A 26,927-nucleotide genomic window follows, 5' to 3' on the forward strand; every position below is an offset into this window, starting at 1 on the left:
GTGAGGGAGCTAATCAGGATTCGATCGAGATGGCGCTCGTCTCCCCCACCTTGCGTCATTATCCTTTATGGATGGCACCAAAAGAAAGCAATATTGAGGACACTCCCGGCGAGTGCATGCAACTCGGCTCTGTGAGGGCCTTGATCTCTGTTTGGGAAGAGGAAAACCATCGATTTATTCACTGGATTTCCGACCATCTTGAGGCCTTCGGGAGAAGTGGGAGAGGGCTGAAGGAAATGTGGAAATTTCTCAAAGTGGGGGTGGAGTTTTCTTCAGTGCCTTGCGTGTCTCGTGGGGAGGAGGCTAAAGGGAGGAGCAAAGTGAGTGATTTCGCGGGGGGAGGAGAAAGGATCGCAGAGAGTTTCGGAGAGAAAAGGGAAGAGCGGAGGACGGATAGGCCAAGTGTAAGAAATCCTTTGTCGTCGTGATGAACGCCGAGTTGGATTGGGTTTGTGTATAAATGATGGGTTCCCGAATAAATTAGATTAAGTCGCTGAGAAATCTTGTGCGCGAAGCATTCCGTCTGGAAAAAATACACGGAGTGGGGGATACGGAGAGAGTGGTGGAGGAGGAGGAGGCGGGCGCTCCTGGAGTGGGGGATTGCGCCTGATTACTCATGGAAGAAAGGGTAATAGTTTCTTTCTCCTCCACTTGAGATTGAATCAAATAAACATTATATTTTATCCGTCCTCATGCATTACGAGGAAAGTTTTTTCGTCATCCGCTAATGCACATAAGGCATCTAGGAGTGAGTTCACAAGTAGCGGCATCAGACGAAATGTTCTACAGAGACGTATCGACGATGGCAAAGGGATAAAAGGAAGGTAAAATTTTATAATCATGTTGTAAATGCTGAAGTTACAACCAACAACGAGAACTAGAATGAGATCTAGATAGGTGGTGGTATTTATTATATTTGTATAATGTACCAATCGAAATAATATTTTCTTTTGTTTTTCTGGCTCTTCTTAGGCGCTTCCAATTTCTTTCCCAATAAAATCCCATTTTTTTAAATATAATATTCCTCAATCAGCTCTTTTTTAAAATTTTATCTTCATTTATAAACATCGTTCCTAAAAATATTTTCAACGACGGCATCTTCAATGAGTATCATTTCATTTTTAGTGTAAAAAATCCCCTCTTTCTCCTTGCCTAATCCATATGCCATTTTTGTAAGTACTTTAGAACATCTCCGCACTGTTGGCTTTTTATCGCTTTTGCGGAAGCTACAAAGCATGTCAACCTCTAGAAAAAGGTCAAATATTCTTAAGAGATTTAAATTTACGGCTTCAAATTTGGGGGAACGCATTAGCTAAAGATGGAGAAGAGCATAAGTGGGGCCGTGCCAAAAGAAGGCTAATCGAATAAGAACATCGGTGTGAAGGAGGGCCTCGAAATTTCCCCATTCCGGGACCATTCAACTCCTTGTAACTCCCTTTTAAGCATGATACCAAGTCGGCGGCGACGCTATAGCCAGTTTTCTTCGTGAGATAGCAACATCCTCCCTTCTTGCACCCGCCGCCGCCCTTATAAACTAACCAGTCCCTCTTCCCTTGTTTCCCTTACTTCTCCCCCAAGTAGTTCACCCTTCCCCTCAGCCACATCAGGACCCCTTTGCGCGACGCTCCTTTGTTTTCGAAAAGGAGGAAACTCGTTATAGATGTCGCCATTAGTAAGGTACTCCCACACTTCCTCTTGAGCGAGCACCCACTGCCTCTCCCTCGCTCCATTCCTTTCTTCTCCCTTTATTAGGGTTGTTTGTTGGTGTCGTTCGTTTTCATAACGATCTGCGAGGAACAAAATCTAAACCAAGGTTCTCGCCCCCCTCTCCCTTCCCACCGCCTCATGTCCCAGGGACACTGCTCCTTTCCCCGTTTCCTCCTTCAACTCTCTCGCCCTCTGCATACCATCTTTCATCATCACCGCTTTCTCTCTTTCTACGGATTCTTGTTTCCGGAAGAGTGCGAAAAGGAAAGCAAAGTGGCTAGAAGTTTGCCGGAGTTCATGAAGGGGAGGGGGGAGATACGGAGGAGTGGAGGTTGGATGTATTCAAATGCGCAGATAATGTAAGGCGAAGGGTGCATCGGCTTAAATTACAAACTCGAGAGCAATATTGGATAGTGGAAAGAAAAAGAGCGATGGAGAAATTGGATGCATGGATAAGCGCGCGATCATTTTGTATCGAATACCGCGTATTAAGAATGCTCTCCTAAATATTGGATAAAATTCTGATCTTCGCCCCGGGAACGGTGCCTTTAGAGTGAGATTATATTTCTAACAGCTACCTTCTTCCATTAGCCGTGAGAAAATACTAAAGCACAATGGCATCGGGATTGTCTTCAGTAATTATAATAAAATTACTTTATTTAGCTAATATTTTTAGGCAGGTTTATGTAATTCAGAAGTGATGCACGTATTACTTTTAATTTTCTTTGGCGTATAAATAATTTCAGATTTTTCTATCGAAGGTGTAACGCATGACTGTTCTTTTGACTCATCAGCGCTCTTAATACAGTAGTGGATATTTACGACATCTCTACAGGGAAATTCACCTACAGTGTCCTGGTCCATACAGAGAATAGGGCACAATTAGAATTAATATTCGTGCGTCACAGTTTGCTGGCATAATTATTGAAGCACTTCAAATAACGAAGTAGTCTAGTTTCGCACATTTCGGAAGACACTTCTTTTAGCTATTGTAATGTAAAATTATATTAAGGTAAACGTTATTATATGCTGGCAAGCCTGCAAGTACACTTCTTTTAGCTATTGTAATGTAAAATTATAGTAAGGTAAACGTTATTATATACTGGTAAGCCTGAGTGTACCTTTTTTGATAGTTACTGGCAATTTTGTTGATAGTATTTTAGGATTTCAAACTACGAGTTTATGAGCGATTCGGTAGCTAATTCTTTTTTCTGAACGTTAAATTCCAATAGGCAAATTTATCTCCCTTTTCATTCAAAAGTATATTGGAATGTTTTTTAAACTTGGGTGCCCAGTGTGAGACTTTTCATTTTGTAATTTTACATTTGTTTGCATTTTCAAGCAAAATTCGGTAGAAGTAACGATAATATGTACATTATCATGAGGTAATCAGATGCTATTTATAAGGTATTATGGACTACATTTGTAGAGTCAAACCATAGTAAACAAGTCATGTTATGAAAAAATATATTATTTAATATTTCTACAGGTAGTATTTTGTGCTAAGAATCAGTTGTACAGAGATAAACTGGATATTAGTTCAAATATTATTTAGTTTTTTATGTTCTTTTTAAGGATGATTTAGAAGTTTCTAGGCCCTCATTAATTTTTTTATAAAATTTATCTCTCGCCCATTTCTATAAAATTTTATCCTTTCTGTCCCTCACAACGATGAAACATGTTTGATACTTTTTCAAGTTGACATTGAGATAAAGCTTATGCAGCTCCATCTATCTTTTGTTTAATGAATCTTATCTTTTTAAATTTTTTTATGTTTACAGGTTTAGTAATGTAACTATGCTTTAAAATGTATACTAAAAAGGAAATACTAAAGAAAAGGTTTCCTCTTACCAATAATATATAGGATAATATTATACATGAATATGGTTTTCCGGTTGAAATATATATACTCGCATATATATATATATATATATATATATATATATATATATATATATATATATATATATATATAAATATATATATATATACACATACATACATGCATGCATATACATATATATGAAATCAACTACGCCATCTCCGCGTTAAATATTCTACCCAAATAATATTAATTTAAATGACAACAGTTCTTAACAACGCTGAAGATAGTACAACGACATCCACTCGTATTTAACTCCACAAAACCCTTTTCAATAAACGAAAAATAATTTTGGAAATGTCAGACCTAACCCACACGTTAACTGAATCTACTAAAAAACTAAAAGAACTGTCCGTGAACAGGGATAGTGTGTAATTCCGTGGGCGGATCCCCCGGCTTGAGAGAGTGTTTCCACTTTTTTAGTCCGAGCGGGTGTGTTTGGAGAGGGCGAAAAGGAATGGCGTTTGGGGTGAGGGCAACGGGGTCGACTGGGAGGGAGGGAGCGAAAGGAAGATATAGTAAGAAGCTTTTGTGTTCGGTGTTGCGGGGACGAGGTAGAGCCAAGTGAGCCTGTGTGCGAGAGTTAAAATTTACTGGACCTAGCTGACGGCAATGGGAAAGGGGGGGGGAATGGAGGGCGGATGGAATGGGAAGTTTTTCTTTTTCGTGGGGATAAGGAGCCGAAAGCCATGCTCAGGTGGGTTTTAGGCCGCGGTGAGAAAGAGCCGAGGGGAGAGGTTGGTTGGTGTGCCGCGCGGATAACGGGTAAAACTTTCGTGATTTAGCGTCGACTAAAATACGAGCGGGTGCAGGAGGATATGGAAGGATCGGGAGGTGGGTTTGTAAGGAGCAGAGGACGGGGTTGGGGGCGAAGGAGCTCGAGTGAGTTTTCCATCGAGGAGTGGGAGGATGGGGGCGCGTTAGCGCGGATCAGAAAAAAAGCAAGCCGCGTTCCTGAAGGTCACGGTTGCATTTAGCACCCTAATTCAGTCCCCGGAATGCTCTCGCCTCAACGTTGGGGAGATGACAGCGCCACCATCTTCCCCAACCCCGCTTGCCTCCTTCCTTCCTCCCCCTTGGATGCTCGATATGCTTTATTGAGTCCCGCGGGAGGCTCTCTCCCTATAGGTGGGGAGGAGACGCGTCCCCCGGGTGCGGGAGGGATGAGATGCCACAAAGCCGCGCATTTAGTGCGCCCCGTCACTCGTAAAACTCTTTCGCTCTTCCCTCGAGCTCCTCTCTCTTTCAAGCGTGAGCACACGTCATCCCCCGCACCCTCACCGTCGTTCTCCTTCCCTTTCATGCCTCCCCGATCCATACGCTGCTGCAGTTGTCACAGACGCCGCGCCGTCACCCTCTCAATTTCCTCCACTGCGAATGGGTGGGGCCCACGAAATTACCTCCGGGATCGGCGGCGTCTCTATTGCGGGGAGATGGAGAATCCCTCTCCTCCTCACCCGCCGTCGCTGCATTTTCACCTTGGAGCTAGTATAGTATATCCCTCATATCCCCCTTCCCTCCGTCCCTCTTTCCGGCGCCCCCACGTACTGGCCAGTCCTTACCCTTAATGTGCCCATTCCTTCCCCCCCGTACCCAACCTCACCCCCCACGGTGAACTCCCCAGCCTGCCTGACCACCTTCATCCGGAGACGCACTCCCCTTCTTCTGTTCGACTATCCCCTCTCCTGCGGGAGAAGACGCCGCAAACAACGGAATCATGCGGACCCCCCCCCCCCCAAGCCCCTCTAACCATTCCATTCGAGAAAGTAGGGTGGAAGTTATATACGTATCTCTCGCCTGCGGGCTCTTTGCTCCTTCTCCCTCTCCCCGCCATACCTTCCCTCTGCCATATATCCCCAGAGTACACCTCCACCGAGACCACGCCGCCCGCCTCTTCCGAAAGGCTGTTGGTTCACGTCTTAAACCCTCCCCCGAACTCTCTCCGCAATTCTCTCACAGGTTCATCTCTCCCTCCTTCCCCATTCACCTACGTGGCGAGAGCAAAAAATTCCAGTCTCTCCTCCTCACTTCCTCCAAAGGGTCGTGGGCTCCCTCCACAAAGCAGCGCCTCCACCAGGCCTTCCTCATTTCTTCCTCTCACCCCCGCGGATCCATCGCCTCATCTCTCATAAAAAGATCCGTGCACCCATCAGATCCCAACTTGGTGCAGGGGTTTCGGCAAACAGTTTTTTCCCCCGGTCGATGTTTGAACACGCAGCCGCAACCAATAAACGCCGCGATAGTTGAATGGCGGTTGTGCGGGGAAATGGCTTCCGCGGAATTCGCTGGGAGCGAAGAAAACTCGTCTCACGAGTGTAAATGAAAGATGACGGTGAAAGTCTAATAATGTCGGGGAAAAGTTGGGCTAGGGGGAATATCGTCGGGCTTTCATCGAAAAAATATTGCAGGTTAAGAAATATCTTATATTCCCGTGGGTGACAGGGAAGATGCGGTGGAGTATTTCGTGTCGATGAACAGTCGTTTTACTCGTGAGCCTGTCTAAATGTAACAAGTTCTATACTCGGTAAATATTTTCACGAAACGACTCTCCCCCTTCGAAATATTAGAAAATGTTTTAAACTGATGACCTTGAATCCGTCGACTCCTGCTCAAGTTTGTTGGTAATTGAAGCGATGTCACCCCCGAGCACATTTTTTTGTGAATCTTTAATTAAAGCAACCGTTAAACTTAATAGAAAATTAATGAATTTTTTCGATGTAATACTGATAAATCATTAGCACATAGTATTGAACGAAATAACTAATAACAGTATTAGCTAGTGCTCTGACGAAGACATGTTTCATTAAAAAGTTTGCAACATGCTTTCATTATTTCACACATTGCAGCTCAAATGATCACGAGACTGATTCAGTGGTCATAAATTAATTGTAATCTGGTGTGAATATATTCCGATCTGATAGTGTCTTTAAGTGATATGATATGGTCCTGATATTAAGCGTGTTTTTATCTAAGAGGTCGTTTCACCTTTGTAATTCTTCTAATATTTAGTTTTCCACGTAGCACTTTGCTCTGACGCCAGTAATATGTCGTAAAATTCAACTTATATTAATATTTTAAGCCAATTTTATTGAAACAAACCTTTCCTTCACTAATGTCCAAAGTGCTAGGTATTTGTTGAGTTAGAAGCCGGACATTATGTTGATAACTATTGGGATGGACTAAACTAAGTGAATAAAGTTGACGCATGTCTTTCCACGTGATCGCAATTGACAAGCTGCCAAGTCTCAGTCCTTCTCCTAGTACCATTCCTTCCTCCTCCCTCATTTTCCCTCTTTTATTTCCTCTTGGAACTCGGGGACGGACAAGGGGGAGAGGAAAACGATTTTCCCGTTTCCCATTTCAATCTCTTCATGACCTCCCTCCCCCACTCACCATTCCGGTTGTACATCTCCTTACTTCCCTCGTCCATAATCCTTTCCTCTTTTCTGCCTCCCTCTTTCCCTCCCCTTCTTGCCATTCTCCTCCCTTCTGCACCCAACCCGGCACCCGCTCTCCGACAGCCCACCCTTTCCGCCTTTCTTAGCCCCACCATTCCTTGCGCACATATACCATCTCCCCCGTCCCCTACCAAACCCCCCTTTTCTCCCCTTTCTTGTTACTCTTCTCGCGTCCCGTTTTAATTCTTTTCCTCCCTTTTGCTCCGCTTCACCGCCCATGTCACGTGGGTTATCAGGGAGTTAAGGGATAGCGAGGGGGCGGCCGCCGAAGGGAACAGAGGTACTGCACCCAGGAATAGCGGGTGGGTGAGGGAGGGTAGTTGATTGTGGGGGTGTGAGAAGACGTAAGGGGGCGAGGGGCAGGGGGATGAGGAGGGAGGTCACTCCCCTCTCGCTCGCGCGCGATATCTTTTCGCTGACTTCGGCAGTGCCTCCAGTATTCTTTCTCCCCTTCCTCGTTTCTCTCCCCTCCGCCCTCTTCTTCACAATAACTCCGTCCCCTCTCATGCCTTCTCCACTAATACACCCCAGGTACGTATACAACCCTCCCCTTTTAAACCGATGCCTTCCTTGTTTTTTTTCGTTCTTCTCATCTACCGATATCCCTCATTTCCCCCCTCCCTCTCTCTTTGCGATTGATCACCATCATCTGCTGAAGTCCTATCAATTAACTGTCTTAGATAAACTTTGCAGATTTTAGGACTTATAAAAGATTTCTTTACCTAAAGTGAATCCTCATGTAGGTTTGCGTGAGAAAATATATACCATACATACTATTAGAAAAATATTGTAGACACATTGAAAAGTGAATCCTCATGTAGGTTTGCGTGAGAAAATATATATCATGCATACTATTAGAAAAATATTGTAGACACATTGACAATTTCACTACAGAGTTGACGATATCATAGCAAACATAAAATTCCTGATGATGATGGATAGGATGAAATGATTTAGGTTTTATTCGAAATGGCAAATAAATTTTAAAACAATTGCATTCGGCAAAGCGGGAGCTACATGTGACCACTTCATTTTGATGAAGTAATTATGTAGTAGTAATAACGCAATTTTTGATACCGATTAGTTTGATACCAATAGTGATTACACAATTGATTGAGTTGATTTTTGGTTCGATCTGTGATCCAACTTGAATGCATTGGTGCAGTTTAACCGGATAATTATGTAAACACATGAGCTTCGAGAGAGATGAGAGATCCGAGACATGCTATTCCAACGAGAAGAGCGTTGGACTACTGACCCGAGGGCTCGGGTTCGATTCTCAGGAACCCCTCAGGGTACCCTCAGCTTCAATTAAGTTGTGCGTTTTTTTCGGGCAGCAAATTTTCTCGGGAAACCATAGGTATCACAGGGAAAGGAGCCAGCCCTGTAATCTGATGTGTGAAATTCGCACACCATTTGACTTAGAACTAGCTGAACTCTATCCTCACCTATCAAACCAACCTTTGATGATTGTTGTTTCTTTATTGGCCAGAACTGTTGCTGGCTACATCAATCAAGACTCCCCTCTTTTATATAGCCTTTCCATTTCTCTATTACCATTTTATTTCCACGGTCTTATTGCTAGAAATAATTTGGCCGGGGAGTTCATCAAACTTTCTTTGACGTCGCCCTACGGCAGGCTCCAACTGGACGTTTATTCTAGGAGAAACTGTACATTTTCTTATAAACGTGGACTCTTTAATCTCAATTAATATGTTTATAACTTCTTCCAATGCCCAGAGCATTCTCCTTTGTATTGCCTTCCAAAAGTCTTTCCTCCAAATTTAAACCAACTTCATCCCATTTCACCCATTCCACTCTGTTGTTTTTCCCTTTTCTCTCCTTTTCTGATTCTTTCCTGGATCTCCATTTCCTCCTATTCCTCCTTTTCCTCCCTTTTCCTCATTATTTTATTTCTCATTTCCCTCTCTTGCCACTATTCCCGCGTCCCACCTGGTCGATTACTTCTCCGAATCCTTAGGCGACATCTTGCACCCTGCGCACATCTTGCTTGTTCTACTCTCCTACACATCCCCTTCCCGCACTTTCCAAAGCTCCGATGAATATCATCGGATACAATTATTGCTTTTTTATTTTATTAATCTCAAAGCAGTATTTTCTCTCCCAAGTTGATTGGATTCACAAAGTGGAGTTCGCCTGCCACTGTACTACCCATTTCTAAGGAAAATTTGGTAGCGTACCAGAAGCCTTGTTTCTTTTTAAAAATATTCTCAATTGAAGCATGAAAAAATTATTTGAAAATATTTATGGAGGTTGATTGTTGTTCTTGTTTTACTGCAGGATTTAAAATTACTTTCAACTTAATATGATTGATGTTTAAATGAAAACTAGAGTTGTAGGGTTTTAAAAATCCCTAGTTTCCCTTACCCTTGTCCACAGTAATTTAGGAAGCCGTGTTCTTCACCCGTCACCCGTTCTCTCCCACGACCGACTGATGAAATCGCCGGGGAAAGTCAGAAGTGAATTTCATTTTAGAGGAGATGGTTTTTTTCTACACTGCTCGTATTGCCTGGTCATATAATTTGATTGTCTATCCTTGCGACTCTTAATTTTATTGGGCAAGGATAATGCTCGCATACGGCCTTTAAAGGATTCATTTCTGCATTTTAAATTATTCAAACGGCCATAATATCAAATCTGCAGCTGCTAGATGGCCCTGAAGCAAACGCACGGAAACTTCGTTATCAATTTACATAGGCATCATCCTTAGCAGAGCACCGCTAATGCTGAATTTTTCCTGCTTTTATTTTATTACCGATTTTGATCTTGCAGAATTATTGCGACTCATGGCTAAAGCGACATCACAGCTCTTTGAACATGGATAATGCTTTTTCACCGGAATTACCCCAGACTTTCGGCCAGAGTCGCCAGGTCTTATTGTTTCTGCTTTCACCTCTTAAGGTAGTGGCTTCGATACGTGAGTGCGAGTCGCGCCCACGTGCCATCTACCCTTGGGGCTCTCATATCTGATCTGTTAAAGGACGGTAATTCAAGCGGGACGATGCACGAAGTGTCGTCCCACCGACCGCCAGTCACCCCTCCACCATTACTTTCTTTGGGAACTCGGCAATAAGGATCTCCCAAGTCTCAAATTCACTCTTTCCGGTCTAGTTTTAGTTTTTGCATGCATTAAAGTCATTCCATAATCGCATGAAGATCAACAAAATTATTATCTTAATTGAAGTCTGGTTTCGATGCCTAACATTGAATTTGGTGGTGTATTTCTAAGGAAAATTTTATTTATATAATGTAATGCAAGTATCTTGGATAACCGTAACTGAAAATTTCAATGTCACTCAGCTTTTCTATATTCAAATACTTCACTAAGCCATTTTGGTTTTATGGGCCCGGTTGGCTCGGTGATTTTGACAGCCTGCGGTATTTTATCATCTGATGACACAATTATCAGTTTGTGCTTAAGATTCTCTTGCTCGATTAGTATTGAAGCGCTACTTGAAATTAACTCCCGATTAAGATTTAGAAATGGCACTTCAAAATTATTAACTGAGTTAATAGGAGGTCACAAATTATATTTCTATTTGTTCTATATTCACAGATCTTGTCAAATAGCACACCGTTTATCACAAGCTTTCTTTACTTTCGCAAAACATTCTAAGCTGAAGGTACTTCATGGAGGTCATAATCACAAGCAATTATTTTTGTTCGGTGTACTAAGCCTACATATATTATGAAATTGTTTCTGTTTCATGGAGGTTATAATCACAAGCAATTATTTTTGTTCGGTGTAATAAGCCTACGTATATTATGAAATTGTTTCTATAGGGTGCATTTATCATTTGCATTCCTGAATCAAGGTTTTCCTAAAGTGGCGACGAATATAACGTTATTGATGATAACTCGTTCCGCTGCTTGAAATTTTTGGGCACACATAAGGTGCAAATACCCTGAGTCATCAGTATCTCCTAAACAATTATCTAGAGACGTGTTCATTTGCATCGTTCTCGTATGTTTCATTGATAAAATGGTGAACCCACCCACGCTCCGCTTCTTTCCTTTTCTCTATTCCGTTAGTATGGCACCTTCTGTTCCAAGTCTTCTTTACGATTCCCTTGTACACGGTGTCACCGTCCCCTTCCGGCGTGAGGTCGTTGTGAGCGTACGAATGAGGGCAAGTTTTGAGAGGCGAGGGGCGTCCCTGGGTCGAAACACTTTCAATATACCCTTCAATGGCTTCTCTCCACAATCCCCACCAGAGCTCGCCCATTGTATACGTTCGTGCGTAAGCTCGCGGCCACGCACCCCGGCTAACCAAGTCTCCTTTCAGCGTCCTTCTCACCACGCCACGTTTCATTTTATCGTGTCAGGTTTCTCTCGTGGCCCTTCGGTTGCACTTGAAAGTCAACTTTTTCGTTTATTCTGGACTAGTGTTTGGGGTGCAGAAAATTTACCCCTTGGTTATCGTTCCCTTTAAAATAGGAAGAAGCCGCTCAAGTTCAGGAAACAACGGTCTTCCAATCTGGTCATACAACAAATGTTGTCCTTTTTGTATAATAGCGACGACTACGTCTCAGTTTATCCATGTTAAGGAGAAGAAGCTTCGTATACTAAACGGGTAACTAAATTTCATAAAAAGCTGAGAAAGTCATTGTAAAGGATATTATGTTTATAATTATCTATACCTCTCTTACTTTCTATTGATCTCTATGCATGACATAAATCATTTAAGTGTTATCATATCTCATTTTAAATTTCATAAAGTAAAATTTGTGCAAATATAGTTTAAGGTAAATTAATTTGAAAATGATTTTAAATCCTAAATTCTCTGATGTTATTGACAATGCCTATTCATCTACTGTGTACCATAAATACATATAATTAAAAATAACGAAAGAGCACCTGGGAAAATGATTCTCGAGTGTACCACGCTTTCTAATTCAGAACTGACGGACTGTAGGTACATTATATACTATCCGTTACATGGAAGGAACCGCTACAGTCTCAATCTCGCCCGAATAAAGCCGATTATTATTATTCTTATTATCCGTGGATTTTAAAAAGACCAGGAAAATAGGAATGGTTAAAACATTTATTAACTAAATTAACTGAAAAAATAAGAGCGAGAATTTAAATGCATCGCAACCCAGGGCCTATGAAAGGTAATTACGAATGGGATGGTTTCAGGCTCAACTATGAGAAAGTTCATGTTCATGGAATGAGGAACACTACATTGGTTCTTTGTATTTTATTAAGATAAGACTAGTTTATGATGAGGTAGATGTTGATGATTCTGAGGGGTTTAAACTAGTCGTACCTAAATGCAATTCAGTGAACGAATACAGCGTGTTCCTTGTTCCATAAAAGGTGTTATGAAACTTGTTATCTGTATATTCATATTGATGAACACACTTCCTCAAATTCGTCTAGACAGGTTCTCAAGGTGGTAAGTTTTACCAAAATATTACAGGTAGTTTAAAATTACTGAAGACGGAGCAATACACTTCTATCGTAGTTTCTTTGTCGTCGCCACTGTGTGTCAGTAATATATTTCATTCGACACTTTACATTATTTTCCATACGTGTTTTATTTATTAATTTGCGACTGAGGTTTAGTTCTCTTACAATTATGAGTTTTGATATGATATTTAGGAATACATTATCTGTTATCGTCGATTTCAATATAAGGATTCAGCAGTCACAAACTGTTGATGAGCCTGCTTTTGTTGCTATTCTTCGTTGGCATTCCTTTTTTATTCAAAATTTCTTGTGAATATGACTGATGATTGTACACGTTAATTGCCTTTTCAATATTAAACGTTTATTATTCAAAACTTTATTACTCGAATTGCCATTCAGACAGGACACACTGAAATGATTCTACGAAATCGCTGTCGTTTATGAAACGAGTGTTGTATGTTTTCATCTAATGTAGGCGCAAGTATAACAACTGTAAAAATAAGCAATTGAATATCTCTCAGCTGCGCACGGTTGAGATTTTTCTGCATAAACGATCCCTTCATTGGGCACGTCCAGGTATATTTGACTTTTGTTCGTTAACCAAATCAGTCGAAAGCTTTTTTTTCCAGTTTGGATTTTCGTTTGAGTGTCAGGCGTCATTAGCCTTGCAAATGGTTATTATTTTTGGTGGCAAATGGAAGCAAGGAAGGGGAAGGAGAAAGGCGAAAATTCTTCTTTCGCAGCCCAGTTTCCGCTTTGAAGAGAGAGAGAGAGAGAGAGTGGCACAATCGGTTCCCCGCTTCGCACCCCCGCCCCTGCCGCTCTCCTCATTTTCCACGCGCTTGGTAGCGCTCACACATATATAACACTCGATCGGCCACCACAGCGACATGCACAAACACCTAGCGTGCCAGCACTCACATATATACAGGTTGGGCGACTCTAGATTCACCACCACACTCCCCCTTCCCCCCCCCCCAGGCGAAAAAGAGCTGATTCCCCCCCCCTTCCGCTCCACGGGCGATTTTTCCTGCATGTGGCCCCCTAACTCCCGCCGTCGCACCGCATACATTTTTCTCTCACGTCTCCATCCCCACGCCGCCTCAAGCGCTAGTCCCTTTGACAGACGAATATCTTCCTCAACATCACAATCTGACTGAGCGCCCCCTCAACCGTCTCCCTTTTCCCTGCCCCTCCTGCCCTGTCAACCTTCAGGGTGTCGTTTCTCATTCCCACTGACCTCCGATCGAACACTCTTGAGCCATCTTCCTTTCGAACCGGTCAACCACACACACACACAAAGGCACACCTCGGACCACCTTTGCATTCCCTTTAATTTCTGACTTCATGTATTCCTGCCATTACGCGCCGGTCACCTCTTACTTTATATACTTTCTCTCCTTTATGTTTCAATTTTTTTAATGTTACCAAGCAGGTTTGCTAACCCCTATGCTCTACGTATCAAGTTAATTGAAAAAACCCCAAGAAATATTTGGTTTGATATAGGCTTGAGTTCATTGATTGTCTTCGAGCCCAGTGAAACGTTTCGATTTACAAGGAGTTATGTAAGCAAAAAGTAAAAGGTCCTTCTTATACAAAATGGACGTTAAAAATATAGCAAGTAATTGGGAAAACAACTGTAATGATGAACATTAACTGTGATTTCGGACTGTAAGTATTCTGACCAGTATTGATTCCTTTGTAATTTCCAATTATCTGTGTTCCTAAACATATGGTTTATCTTGTAGGAGAATAATACCCCAATAAGAAATGCTAATTTGTTGTAGATTGGAGTTATGCTTCGGATACATAACCAAGGTTACACCAAGTGCTGGGTAAAGGTTATCGGTGACTTGAATTACATACGAAAGAGCCTGAATGCTCTTCCAACTAACCTGTTTTAAAGGATTTTTATTTCATAACCTCTCTTCTGGATTACAAAAGGTCCTGAGAGATGTTTTGGTTTATGATGCCCTAAAATGTAGCGATCATTTTTTTCCTTCATTACACGTCTATTTGACGGACACCATGAAACCCCTTTTTTTCTCCCTCTCGATGTCATTTCGCACCTTTAATTTTTCCTTTACTTTCCTCCATCTCACCTTTCACCTCTTCCTCACGTCCTTTCTTTCCCAAAGCTCTCACCCCCTCCATTACATTTCCACACCCTCCCTCCGAATCCTTTCTTTCCTCTCTCTCCTCCCGTCTTTTCTCTCTCTTTCTCATACCCTGTGCGCTCTCCATGGAGACCAGAGACAGGAGGGGGTGTCCTCATTTCAAAGAGATTCACGCCACGCTGGCTCTCTGTGGAATGATGCGATTATTTCGGCAGCAGTTCCAACCCGGAATAGTCTCCCACCTCCCATCATCATCTTCCCCCTTTCTGTCCCTCTCCAACTGAACCCTGACGGTCGGATTTCAAAACTTTATTCTTTTACCCAAAAAATATTTCACTCTTTTTCACTCGACATCATTCATTCTTATTATATATAGCATTGCACAACCAGTGCTCAGGTGTTTTGGGTGGTTAAAAGGAGTAGTGTGCGAAATAGGTGTGGCAAAAGGGTCGAGGCGACAGAGTTTATTCCGCGGATGGGGATTTTTTTGCATGCTATTTTTTCCCACTGCGTGGCTGGGGAGCATTCCGAGTGGGAAAATTGCGGATAAGTGGACGTTGGGGAGGAATCGGCTGGCATACTGTGAATTCGGACTAGTTAGTTACACGGTGGAGAGCGGGTGTTTTTTATTTGTGCTAATTTTTTTATCCTCCTCCCATTATTTTATTTTGCTCGCTCCGCCATCGGTAGAATGGTGACCCGTCGCCCCCGACCGAACCTCTGTATCTATCACCCTTCGATCTCGTTTGAAACCACGGGGCGGGTCTTGTTGGTGAGGCGGTGTGCGTGAAATCGAGCGAAATAAGTGAGATTAAACGGCCGACAACGGCGAGAAACACTACGAATGGACTGGATGTCAGGCATTTAAAACGCTTTTTGTGCATGAGTTTATTTCATTTTTTTTATTTTTGAGGGACCTAAACAACTCCGATGCTTATCATGAGGTTCCCGTTTTGTACGAATGGGGTGCGATGTTTCGTGATCCCGTTCGAACTTTCGAGCATGAAAGTGGATTAGCATCGGTGCTGTGTTGCGATGCATTAAAAAAAATATTTCCACATAAGCTCAGCTTGCTCTCACGCGCGTTTTGATTCGCCATACCCATATTTTTGTCAAAATGAATTGAAAAGTGTACCTCGGATTGAGTTTTTTTTAAGTTTCCCTTTCCAGTAATTATCATTCGATCGACTGGAAATTTTTACACGGAAACGCTAGACATTTTCCATTTTTTGTCGAATACCGCTCATCGTTCTTTTATAAAATATTTATGTCAATTACTTACTGCGGCAGGCTAATGTATAGATGACTGATATCAGTAAACGCTGCGATATCACCCTTTACGTTGATCAATTTCTCAATAACACTGAATTTTTCACTGCACATATTTTCAATCACTTCGTGCCTAGGGTGAATTTAATTTCCTTGGACTTCTCTACGGTTGCTATCTAATGTGGCTGTATACTATTTGGCCCTGGGGAGGAGACTGTCATATACCAGGGCATCATCCTCGTTACTGTTTTGTTATTGTTACGTTTTTATACATTTTACTTTAGAGTTTGAGGAGAACAATAAACCTTATTTCAATTGAAAATTGATTGAATGCAATTTTGTATCGCTCTAACAATAGTAATTTTACCAACTTCTTCTCTCATTCGTCTTATTTAAAATAGCTCATCAACAATCGACCGGAACAGTTTTAAACCATTCTTGGTAGTTACCATTTTACAAAGGTTTACTGACATCATACCTCTGTTACCACACGATGTATTTTTATTTTATCGTTGATAATTATTATATTATACTTGCCCTTAAGCAGAATAAAGTATTCTAAATTCCATACTCCTCAGAATAATTTGTCGAGAACACCCCTCAGTCTCTGATAGACTTCTATCCACCCACTTTGTTATCAAAGCTGCCCATTTCAATGAAATTCCGTCCCATTCCGGTGCAATCAACACCACTCTATATCGGGAGCGAGATACGTATCAAGTTTCCAGCAGTAAACGGGCAGCCTCCGCCCATGCCCATCCTAGCCTCTCCCGTTGTCCATAAAAATGCCTCCTGCACCCCCCCCCAACCTCCAGACCCCTCCAGCCAACATCCTACCCGTCCGCCCTCTGGCCCGCCCACCTCGCCTCCTCGACCTGACAGCCTTTCTCATGCATATCCCTTTCCCTTTGACGGACACTCTTCCACCTCCCATGCACGCCGTAATACGGGTATCATCCCGATACACATCGGCCGGCCATCAACGCTATCGGTTTGGACACGGCCGGCCGATGGGTGGGTGTGTGCACACCGCCTTCTTCCATCCAACAGGAATGAAGCCAGCCCGCCTTGGCCTCGGGGTCTTTCCGGCGGGCGGGGATCGGTCGACGGCGCGGCGGTACCACCTGATTGTGGTCTCGTCTATCTCACGGTGGAGCGCAGTTGGTGGCGCGTTGACGCAAATTGGGGGAATCCGATGGCGACTTAACACTAGAGTGAAGCGCACCTGAATCTCGGCGGTACGGAGGGGATCTCATTTTAGCTCCCACGAGTCGACCGGGCTTCGGAAAAGCACACCCGATGGTAGCTTTCAGGAAACGAAAGGAATTTTCGAACTCTCTGTTTCAAGAATGTATTTACTCACTCCATAACAATGAGCAGCAATGTTAATGTAAAAGTCATTTAAAATCGACGGATGATGTAGCTGAATCAGTGTTATTGTCTCTCTATGGAGATCGATATAAATTTCCAGCAGTTGGCAAAAACGTAGTACATGTGTTGGTTAATATAAACAGACTCTTCAACTCCTTAAATACATATTAACAGTTGTGTTTGAATTACGTGTATTCAACCAAAGTAGGATTTTGAAAATAAACATGCATCATTCAAAATTTTGATAGCTTCAATTACGATAACATCTAGAATTGTCCTAATCTGCTCACTGGCATTCGTAATTGGGGTTTCATAAATTTTTTCAAGGAACTCACTCTTTGTCCAGACATTTATTCACACCAACCGTTTTGTCACACGCACTTTATAAAATTACAAGGATAGGATGTTTAAGGGATATCTTAAATTCAATAAATTTACTACATATATAATTAAGGTGGTGTATTAACATAGCACGCAGGCCTTAATCCGCACCAAATGTAAATATACTCGTATTATACAATATTATATATTATTCAATGTGAATCAAATAACCGCTCCAGTCAAAGATATCCAGATTCAATTCGGAAGTGAATAATTCAAAGCACATTACGTTTGCCTGAACCGAGGAGGAGGTAAGTGTTAGGCATGAATTTTTTTTTAAGTATCTTTAAAAGGGAATACTTACGACAATCTGTCATTCGCGGAATTTTGGTAGCTTGAAAGATTGTTTTATACCATATTAACAACAAAGAATAAAATTATGTTACTTTTCATTAACCTCAAAATAGGTATGCCTTTAGGGAATAGAATGTACACCAAAGTACCCAAAAAACTTAGTCTAGGTTTGTATGATGAAACCGAGTATGAAGAGCGTATGAGTTCACACAATAAAAATGTAAGCGCTAATTGGTGTAAATTGGTTTATTAAAGCCTCATCTTCCTCCCTCCTTTCAAAAATTACTTCGGAGATCATTATCCTCGTGAAACAGGGAAAACATTAAATATTTTATAACTTTGACGAGCATTAAATTTTACCCTACATAAATATGCATTTAAACCACTATATTACAGGCGAATAATTCGAATTTATTAAATAAAAGTGTTCAACAATGAAGGAATGCTGAGCATAGTTTTTAAGATATAATGATTTCCGTTAAATGGGAAGATCTAACATCTCCTTCATCCATTTATTACATACATTTTCAGCGCGATATATTTACTGATATATTCGGTTCTTTTATTGTGTTCGAGTTGGCATTCACGTCAAATCCATTTATATTTCAACTCATATGAAGACAGATACAGGTATTACGGAATTAACTAAGCGTTTCCAGTCAGTAAAGGGACGCGGTTATCCAGTGTGAAACGAACGTACGAAGGTGGTGATTAAAAGAGAATCAATGACTGGGACAATAAATATCGAGGGGGGTAGAGGCTTGTTTTCGGTATCATTTAAATATCGTCGTATTCCAACAGCCACGAGGGAATGAGGGAGACATGTCTTTACCTTGGAAGGAGCCTGAGGTGTTGGTCGGGTCGGTCCTCTTGTCGCCGCTGCCAGTTGTCCTCCCCGGCCGCCAGCCGTCGGCGCTGACGGGAGCGCCGACGCTTCCTCCCTCTTCTGCTGCCTCGATCTCACACAGGATGCAGGAGATCACAGAGAAATCGCCTTTCACTGGACCCGGCAGCGGCACGGCGGCAGGCACACCCGAATCCCCGCGTCCTGCGGCGAAGAGAAGAGCGGGGGAGGTGAGTGCGAGACCCGGGGGAATGTCACCGTCTCCCGCGGAGGCGGTGAGGGGTGAGAGCTGGGAAGCGGATGGAAACAATTGGGCGTCTCAGGTGGGCCTCGAGCCACAGCGACAGTCACCCATACAAAAGGCCACTTGCGTGAATTAGAGGGGCACGCCTTTTCCGGGGCTCGTGGGGAGATATGTTTATTGGGAATGGGGTGGTGGGAATACCGCGGTTTCGTATCACACGCCAACACACCCTCCTTGACTCATTGTACTCCTTCCTTCACTCCACCTCCATCCCTCTTGTGTGTGCCTCATTGTGAGATTTGTGTTCATCTTCCTTTTCGTCCCGGCCGCAGGTGTGCGGCTCCTCCCCGGCCACTTACTCGAATTAGCATCCCTGTGCTACGAAACACGTTCGTTGAGGACACTTGGGTGGTGAGTTCTGACTAATTGTGTAATTATTTTGATAAATATGAGGTATGAATACGCTGAGAGGTATCGAAGTGGTAGACATGAACCAAGTTAATTTAAAATTTCAGCTAGTGTAAAATAGGCCCATAAAATGTCTTCACGTTGAGAGGAAATTTAATAATCCTCTTTGTGACAACTTATTCAAAATATCTTTATTACAAAAGGAAAATGCTTAAAAATCTTAGAATTCTGATGGGTTTACGCAAAAAAGTGAAGTAAAACCTCTAAATATTCCAGATTAAAATTGAGTTATTTCTTATTTATTTAAGAAAAAATATTTAAGTCGGAGAGATATAAATGGAATCAAAAATTTACCGAGGAAGTGGAATTGCACGGGATGAAAGGAATTTAACGGGTAACAAGCGGGGATCAGCACATTCTTACGAGGCGTTTACCACGAAGAAGCAAATATGATGCTCAAGTGAGATAATTTTACAATCAAGGAAGATTTACGTGAAACCATTCTAGTGGAGTGTGGGACTCTTTGGTTTAAAATAGCGTAGACCATTAGAACAGTAGACCAAAAAAGATTTTACGGGCCTTCGAAATCTGGGGCTGGAAGTGTTGATAGATGAATTGAGATATGAAAAATTATAGGATGAAGGAGAAAAAGGAATTATCGAGAACGGTTTGTAAAATAAGAGTCACCTGGATTAGGCGCACCTTTAAATACATTGGATATGTTTGCAACAAAAATATAAGAAGGAAAGGCAAGGTAAAAGTATGCAGCTTGGAGCCATGCTTGGCGGGAGTCCTGTCAGACTACGTATTAAGGTGGTCATACGAGTTGAGAAGAGTTGAAAATCAATCACTTTTCGCATTCAAATATTGGCATTGAATTACCTAGATTTTTTATACATGACTTTTTACGCAGATAAAGTAAGCAGGAATGCCTTTTAAGAGTCAGGCATTTACGTAATTATCCACTAGCCACACGGAAGGCATATTCTAACGACATATCATTTTTGTTTTATAGATAATCTGATATTTTAGATAGTTCAAGTGGGTTAGTTTGTAATGCCAAAATTGTCCGTACTGAGATTGTTAAAAGATAGGATTGTAGAGGTGTCAACCAATTGGCTGGCGTAAATTCAAGAGAGTTCATGCCCGTGTATCCCGATGAATTGAGATTCATAAAAAGCCTGCTCTACATTGACCTCACGACCTTCTCGCGATGAACAACGTGAAGCGTAAAACGATTCAAAGAAAGGAGGCCCGGAGAAGCAAGCAGATTAGGGCGGTGGGGTTGGTTCCATTGGGACGGAAGGGCCCTCCGTGCGGCGAATGGCACGGTCTGTCGTCCCACTCGTGAGATTGCGGTGCCGCCATGTCGGCGTGAGGGAACGAGGCCAACTCTCGTCGGAAAAGAAGTCGAGGAAAAAATTTAATAGGAACAACAGCTCGTCGTGGAGCGGGTACACAAAGGGAGTCGCCGGCTTATGAGAGGGGGAAGGGAAAGAGAGGGAGGTTAGGTGGGGGACGAACCAGAGGAGGAGCGGGTGGGTTGGCAGGGGGGAAGGGGGATGGGAAGAGGGGGGAGTGACATTTGGGGTGAGGTGGGACGACGAATTGGCCGCGGAGCCGCAATTACGCATTTGAGCCGAGGATTCGAGGCGAGACGGCCTTCCCGCCCCTCCACCAAAACCCTCCCGCTCGCCGTCCTCCTCTCTCTCCCTCAGCAGCCATCCTCCCTTCGCACAACACCGTCCGCCTCACCAGCCCGCCACCCATCAATCCATCTCCATTTTCATGTCGGGCGCTGCCCCGTCCGCCTCCCTTCCCCCAAAACAGTCGAGTTCTTTCTCTCTCTTCCTTAATTGTTTTTCCCTGCACCTTCTGACTCACCTCCGCTCTTCTTATATTTCTGGTTGTTCTCTCCCTCTATTTCTTTTTGCTTTCTCTTACCTTTCACCTTCACCCCCCATGAATTCCATTAGTGCCATTCTCTCGTTTGTGTGTCCCAATGTAATGTCGTGCCAGCTTTCAACTCCCTTTCTTGTCTCATTCTTCTTCCTTCTTTCATTTCTTCAATTTTTTCTCCCGCTTAGTTTTCCCGAATGTGTTTTTCTCTTACTATTCTTTCGGTGTTATATTCCGAGTAGAAATTCAGCTTACCGTTTGCATTAATTGCGTTTGGCTGATTTTAGATATTTTTTACCCTGCAAGCCACCGCTAGGGAGTGTGGCAGGGGGTGAATACACACCAGACTAATTTAGACCAGAATAAGACCCTACCGCGGTCTGGCAATGTAATTCTGATCCCTTATCGTTCGTGGAAAGAATGCCATCTTAAATCTATCTGTTCTACACTTAATCTCTCTAATTTCATTGGCATGAGCTCTCCCACCGTAATGCGATAGGGGTATCATATATTTTCAACAGCATTGCTCTAGAGACCTCCTTAGCATTTATTCAAGAGTTTTAATCTGTGATTTCACCTTCACTCCGTGAGTGATTCCTAGATAAGCTCCTCTATTATTTTGCATAAGCTACTAAGTTTATTACAATAATCTGATTTATTTTACAAATTAGCCTGCGATGGGTGGAATACTGCAGACCGATTCACATTTTAGTTCATCGCAATTAGTTAAAATGCCTATTACGTCGTATATTATCACATGCACATCGGCACATCTTTATATAATCTTCCGGTTAGAACACTTTTTCATTTGTGCCCCGGCAACCTTGTCGGATCCACATTCAACCCGACATACGCTATTTTAAGGGAGAGTTTAGTAGTATACATATTAGTAGAATATTTGTTTATCGGATATAGCGACGATATTTTTATATTTAACTGCGTTTATCATTTTATCCATGAAGATGCTCTATATTCTTGACTAAATTATAGTTTTTATGTTACGTTTAATTTGTTCCCACGAGTTACCAAGAGAGCCAAAGGTTCCCCAAAAGTTCTCCTCGTTTATACGATGTACCTAGTATTCATAACAAATTGTTCCACTTCAATATTCATCTTGGATTAGAGGTATCCACGATTTTTTAACGCCAGAATCAATTTATTGCAGCTGTTTTTACTATGGTGAAGAAGTAAGCGAGGCAGATCTGCCAAATTCGTTGTTTTTACCGTGGGCTTATCTGCCCTTTATCCGGAGTTTCTTCTGCACGAACAGCCATTTCTGGAAACCGCACCATCACATCCCACTCTATTCAACTCAATTGTACTGATTATTAAAGCATATCCATTAGCACAGGGGACACACACTGACACGAAGTCCCTTCTCCCGATTTCCACGAGAGATATCTCCCTGAAATTAATCCCCTTTCTCCCTCCGCACACGCGCGACACACGCTCACACACACAAACACACACATGCATCCACATAAATCCAGACGAGACAAACGATAACTTCATTCTCCGCACACTAACACACACACACACACACACTGACGAGCATACACATCACGGAAAGTACACCACCCCAGCACACCCCCCTCCCTCTCTTTCTTTCCATCTCCTCCTCTCTCTCCTTTCACACACAGAAATTCGGAGAGAAGTTTATCCAATCCCTCAAAAACTTAATGCCACAACCCATCTCGACACTCAATGGCCCCCTTTATCTCGTCCTCAAATATCCTAACTCTCCAACCACCTCTCCTATCTTCCTTTCACGTAGTCATCTGCTCCCCTCTCATCCCAACCTTTATCTCTTTCTTCCTTGATCCATATATTCTGTCTGTGCAGCTTCGTTCCCTTTTCCTAAATCATTTAGCGTGCCAATCTCCTCCGGTTTTCAAGCCGTCGGAATACTCCAGCGTCTCCTTTATTTTGTGAATGAATTTGCTTTAACATACACCCACTGCGCCCGCCATTGTTCGTTGATAAGGAAAACTCAGTGAATTCATTTAATAGATTTTCGTTTATTTGGTAGGCATTGATTCAGAAAGCTTGCATAATTACATGATTTTCCGACAGTAAAAAATTATGAAATGCGTAGAAATATGCAAATAGCTATATGAAAGGTCAAAGCGTAAATTAGTATTGCATTTTGTTGCTTCATAATTGGCCGTCAGGGATACAATCATTTTCAATCTTCATCGAACATTTCCTCTACTAACTTGGAAGTCTTCAATTCTAGTCATTCTCATCATATTTTTTGTCATACTTGTAGTTATTTTTCTATCATATTTTTTCTGACAGCATTTTATAGAAATTTAATGAGCATCAGCCGTTCGAATCCGTTTGAATCTTCGAACTTGATCTGGATCTGTGTTCTCTTTCGGCAATTCTGCCCTATTTTTTCATCAGCAGTCTAATTCTCAATAGCCTATACTACCCTCTCACGTTTTCTTAGGGAACTCGCTCTTCGTGGGAATACTGTTTCGATCAAAATCGCAACAAATCAGTCATGATGGCATCGCATACTTATTTTGTACATATATGAGTCCGTAATCAGAGACAGCCATGGATCACCGTTACATATTTCCTTTATACCAATACAGAACTTTAGGCATGGGCGTAGGAATTAGGAGGGGAAGGACGGAAACGTCCCTCAAAGCATAGAACATTCTAAGATTCGTGCCCCCACCAAATTTAATTAAGCCTTTTAAAATTATAAAATTTTAAACCGTTATTTGATAAAGATTTTTTAATTTAATATTGAATACGTCAAGCATATTCTTTATAAATGGCTTTTATACAGCGTCTTCTGTCAACACGCGTACACATAATTAATTATGAACACATTGTTTGACAATAATAATGGGCACAAATAATTGTAATGTAATATGCAAACGTAATTCATGCTTCACCGCCTGAACTCTACGCCCATGATTGTATGCAATGCCACAGGTTTAATTCCATCGGAGTCGCTCTTTTTTCTCCATTCTTGATATGTCGCAAAATGTTGGCCGAATTCGGATGTAAAGTTTCCCTAATATTGGGCATATCGACTGACCCTGTGACCCCGAAAGCCCTCTGCGAACACTGCTCTAGGCTCTTGTCTGTGTCGCCAGTCACTCCCCCTCAATTGCTCGCACTATCTGACGCAGCGCGTGTCACAGGCGGCCTTCGGCAGATTCCGGGGGGGGGGGGGGGGAGGTGAGGACGGTGCGGCGTTAGGCTCGGAGCTGAGTCACGCCGGGCCGAAGTCTTCCGCGCCCAATACGATAACAGGGAATTGTAAATTTGAGAATCCCTAGCGTCCGCAGCTGCTGATAAGTGGGACCCACCACGAGGAGGCTACGGACACCAAATGTTGGCACTTCGATAATAAAGATCCCTATTATTGTCTCTTCCTGTTGCACATGTCCTCCAACATTTCCCCCCCCTTCTGGATCGAGTGTCCTCGACGTGCGCGGAATGTCGCCCGAAGCGTATTTTATCGCGTCATTTTTTTCATATTCCACGACCGGGATTATAAAAAAAAAACGTGTCCGTTTTTAGCGACCCTGAAATGTGAGAGCGCAGTCGTCACAATATTGTTCGTTCACGGAGAGAAATAAAGATCGAGGATGGAGCCTTGTTTTTCGGGAAAAAAGAGAAGGATTTCTTTTCTGCTCGTCTCGCCTCATGTAGGAGTGACCGGCAGTTGTGACCTCATTCTTGACCTTTTGCGGCATAGCTGACCATTCCACTTCCCGCTCCCTCCTCCTACGCCTTTCCCTTATCAAACGAAAGGGAGAGAGGGCCGTACAACCGTCGCCCTCACAATTACACCACGGAAAGCTGTCCACTGCCGCTAAGTTCTTGATCTTCCATCCTCTCCAACCTATTCTCCACTCCATCCCTTATTCTTCCCCCATCCGATCTCTGAAAGCTATGCATTTTATTAGTCTATTTCATGAGTGATTAACTATTCTAATTCACTAATAAAATTAATTTACATCTGAATTTCAAAATATCGGTCTCTGAGGACTGCCCCTTGGCTGGATCTGTGGCTTGGAGTCGGTATTTTTTATCTGCATCAATTAGGCCTTGTGGTTAATTAATACGTTTTGCAATAAATTATGAGTAATAAATGCTTCAATTCGATTTATACCTATATACTGCTTTTTAATTGTGTTATTCATATGAATTATTTGGAAGCTCCTAGCACATACTTTGAGATGTGCTGATTAAGTATTTCCATTTAAAGTATAACAAAAAATTCCACTTATATATGTCAGAAACGGAAAACAGATTACATTCCCATATTTAAAAAAAATATAGGGCTCTAATTACCTTGATTAGAAAACCGTCCTTTTCGTCCTTTTATTCTGTGCAGTCTCATTTCCTTTAATGAAATTGGAAAGATCCCTAGAAAATGAAGATTCAAGCAAGTAAGCAAGAGGGTAAAATTCTTCTTGGCAAGAGCAAGTTCATTTGCTTTGGAGAATGAAGTCCACCCACTTTCTAAATTTCCAAAGAAATAACTTCAAAGTTTGAATAAGTAATTTCCTCGCAGTCGTGATAATGAGAACCATGATGGCGAAATGAATAGGAACTCAAATGAACCGAGCGGTCTTTATTGCTTTCGGAAAATATTAACACATTTACTCGGTACGTGTGGCTATGAATAAATCATGACCATGATGCATGAGAGAGTGAATTGGATAGATCCAAGATACCATGGAAAATTGGTCGCATAGGGTAGAAGAGCTGAAGAAAAAGGCAGCGAGGGAAAGGGGGAAGAATATTCCACGTTTCTACTATGATTCGATTCGAATGTAAGGAAAGAAGGATCCTGGATGTTGGACTGGCCGGGGTGATATGTGCTCCCCATGATGGATAGTAGTGGCGCCTGAATAGGAAGCCATAAAAAGTCCTGAGAGGTGGATTGCATATGAAAGTGTCCGTAAATAGTTGTTCGATAAGACAGGAAAAGAGGGCATAAAACGTGGAGAGAGGAAGAATTGGGGGTCATTGAGACGAGGAAGTAGCGTGGCAGGATGAGAAGCAGAGAGGAGAGAGAATGGAATCCATTCTTGCATGATGGATGGAATAAACAGAGGAGGAATGCCCTTCCCGTACTACGCTAGCTAGACGGAAAGGAGAGAGAGGAAGGAGGAAGATGATGCAGGGGAAAGGGAGCAGGAGGGAAACATTGTTGAGAGGAGTGAGAGGGGAGAAGTTAAGGAATCCAGAGGTTGGCATGGTGGGGAGATGGGATTCTTAGCTGTCTTCCCTGGTTCCACGAGCTGCTCCTGACAAGGGCTTCCATTCATGCCTCGTTATATTTCTCCCATCCCAGCGGCTTCAAAAGCCCTCACCCCGTCTCCCTTATTCTCCTCCCCTCTCCCCACCTCATTCCGCTCCTTCCCTCTTGTTAAGGTCCCGCCACTGCATCCGCCCCGATCCCACCCACCAGGGCCCGCTCACCCTCCCTCCCCCCTCGGCTACCCTTTCACTGCTCCCATCCTTCCTCCCCGTATTCTCTCAGACAGTCTCCTTATCCCGTATGCATCTCCCTTTCTCCCTCTAACAGTATCAAACCTAATTCCAGTCCCCCTTCCCTCTTATCTAACACCAGCTATTCTCT

The 26,927-nt window shown here is 42.6% G+C and overlaps 1 protein-coding gene and 1 long non-coding RNA gene across 2 annotated transcripts in view; both read right to left on the minus strand.

Moving 5' to 3' along the window:
- LOC139690729 (discoidin domain-containing receptor 2-like) overlaps positions 1-18,826 on the minus strand; it is a 335,984-nt gene extending 317,158 nt beyond the window's left edge. Inside the window, exon 1 of the mRNA XM_071588251.1 lies at positions 18,748-18,826. The gene's annotated coding sequence lies outside the window, so the exon portion shown is untranslated. The remainder of the gene's footprint in view (positions 1-18,747) is intronic.
- An 84-nt stretch (positions 18,827-18,910) lies between these two features.
- The window catches only part of LOC139690875 (uncharacterized), a 254,759-nt gene continuing 246,742 nt past the window's right edge, over positions 18,911-26,927 (minus strand). Inside the window, exon 3 of the long non-coding RNA XR_011701516.1 lies at positions 18,911-18,963. This is a non-coding gene — a long non-coding RNA (uncharacterized lncRNA). The remainder of the gene's footprint in view (positions 18,964-26,927) is intronic.

The sequence above is a fragment of the Hetaerina americana genome, unplaced genomic scaffold, assembly GCF_022747635.1.
Source record: "Hetaerina americana unplaced genomic scaffold, ioHetAmer1.1.p SCAF_3, whole genome shotgun sequence".
NCBI classification, from domain to species: Eukaryota; Metazoa; Arthropoda; class Insecta; order Odonata; family Calopterygidae; genus Hetaerina; species Hetaerina americana.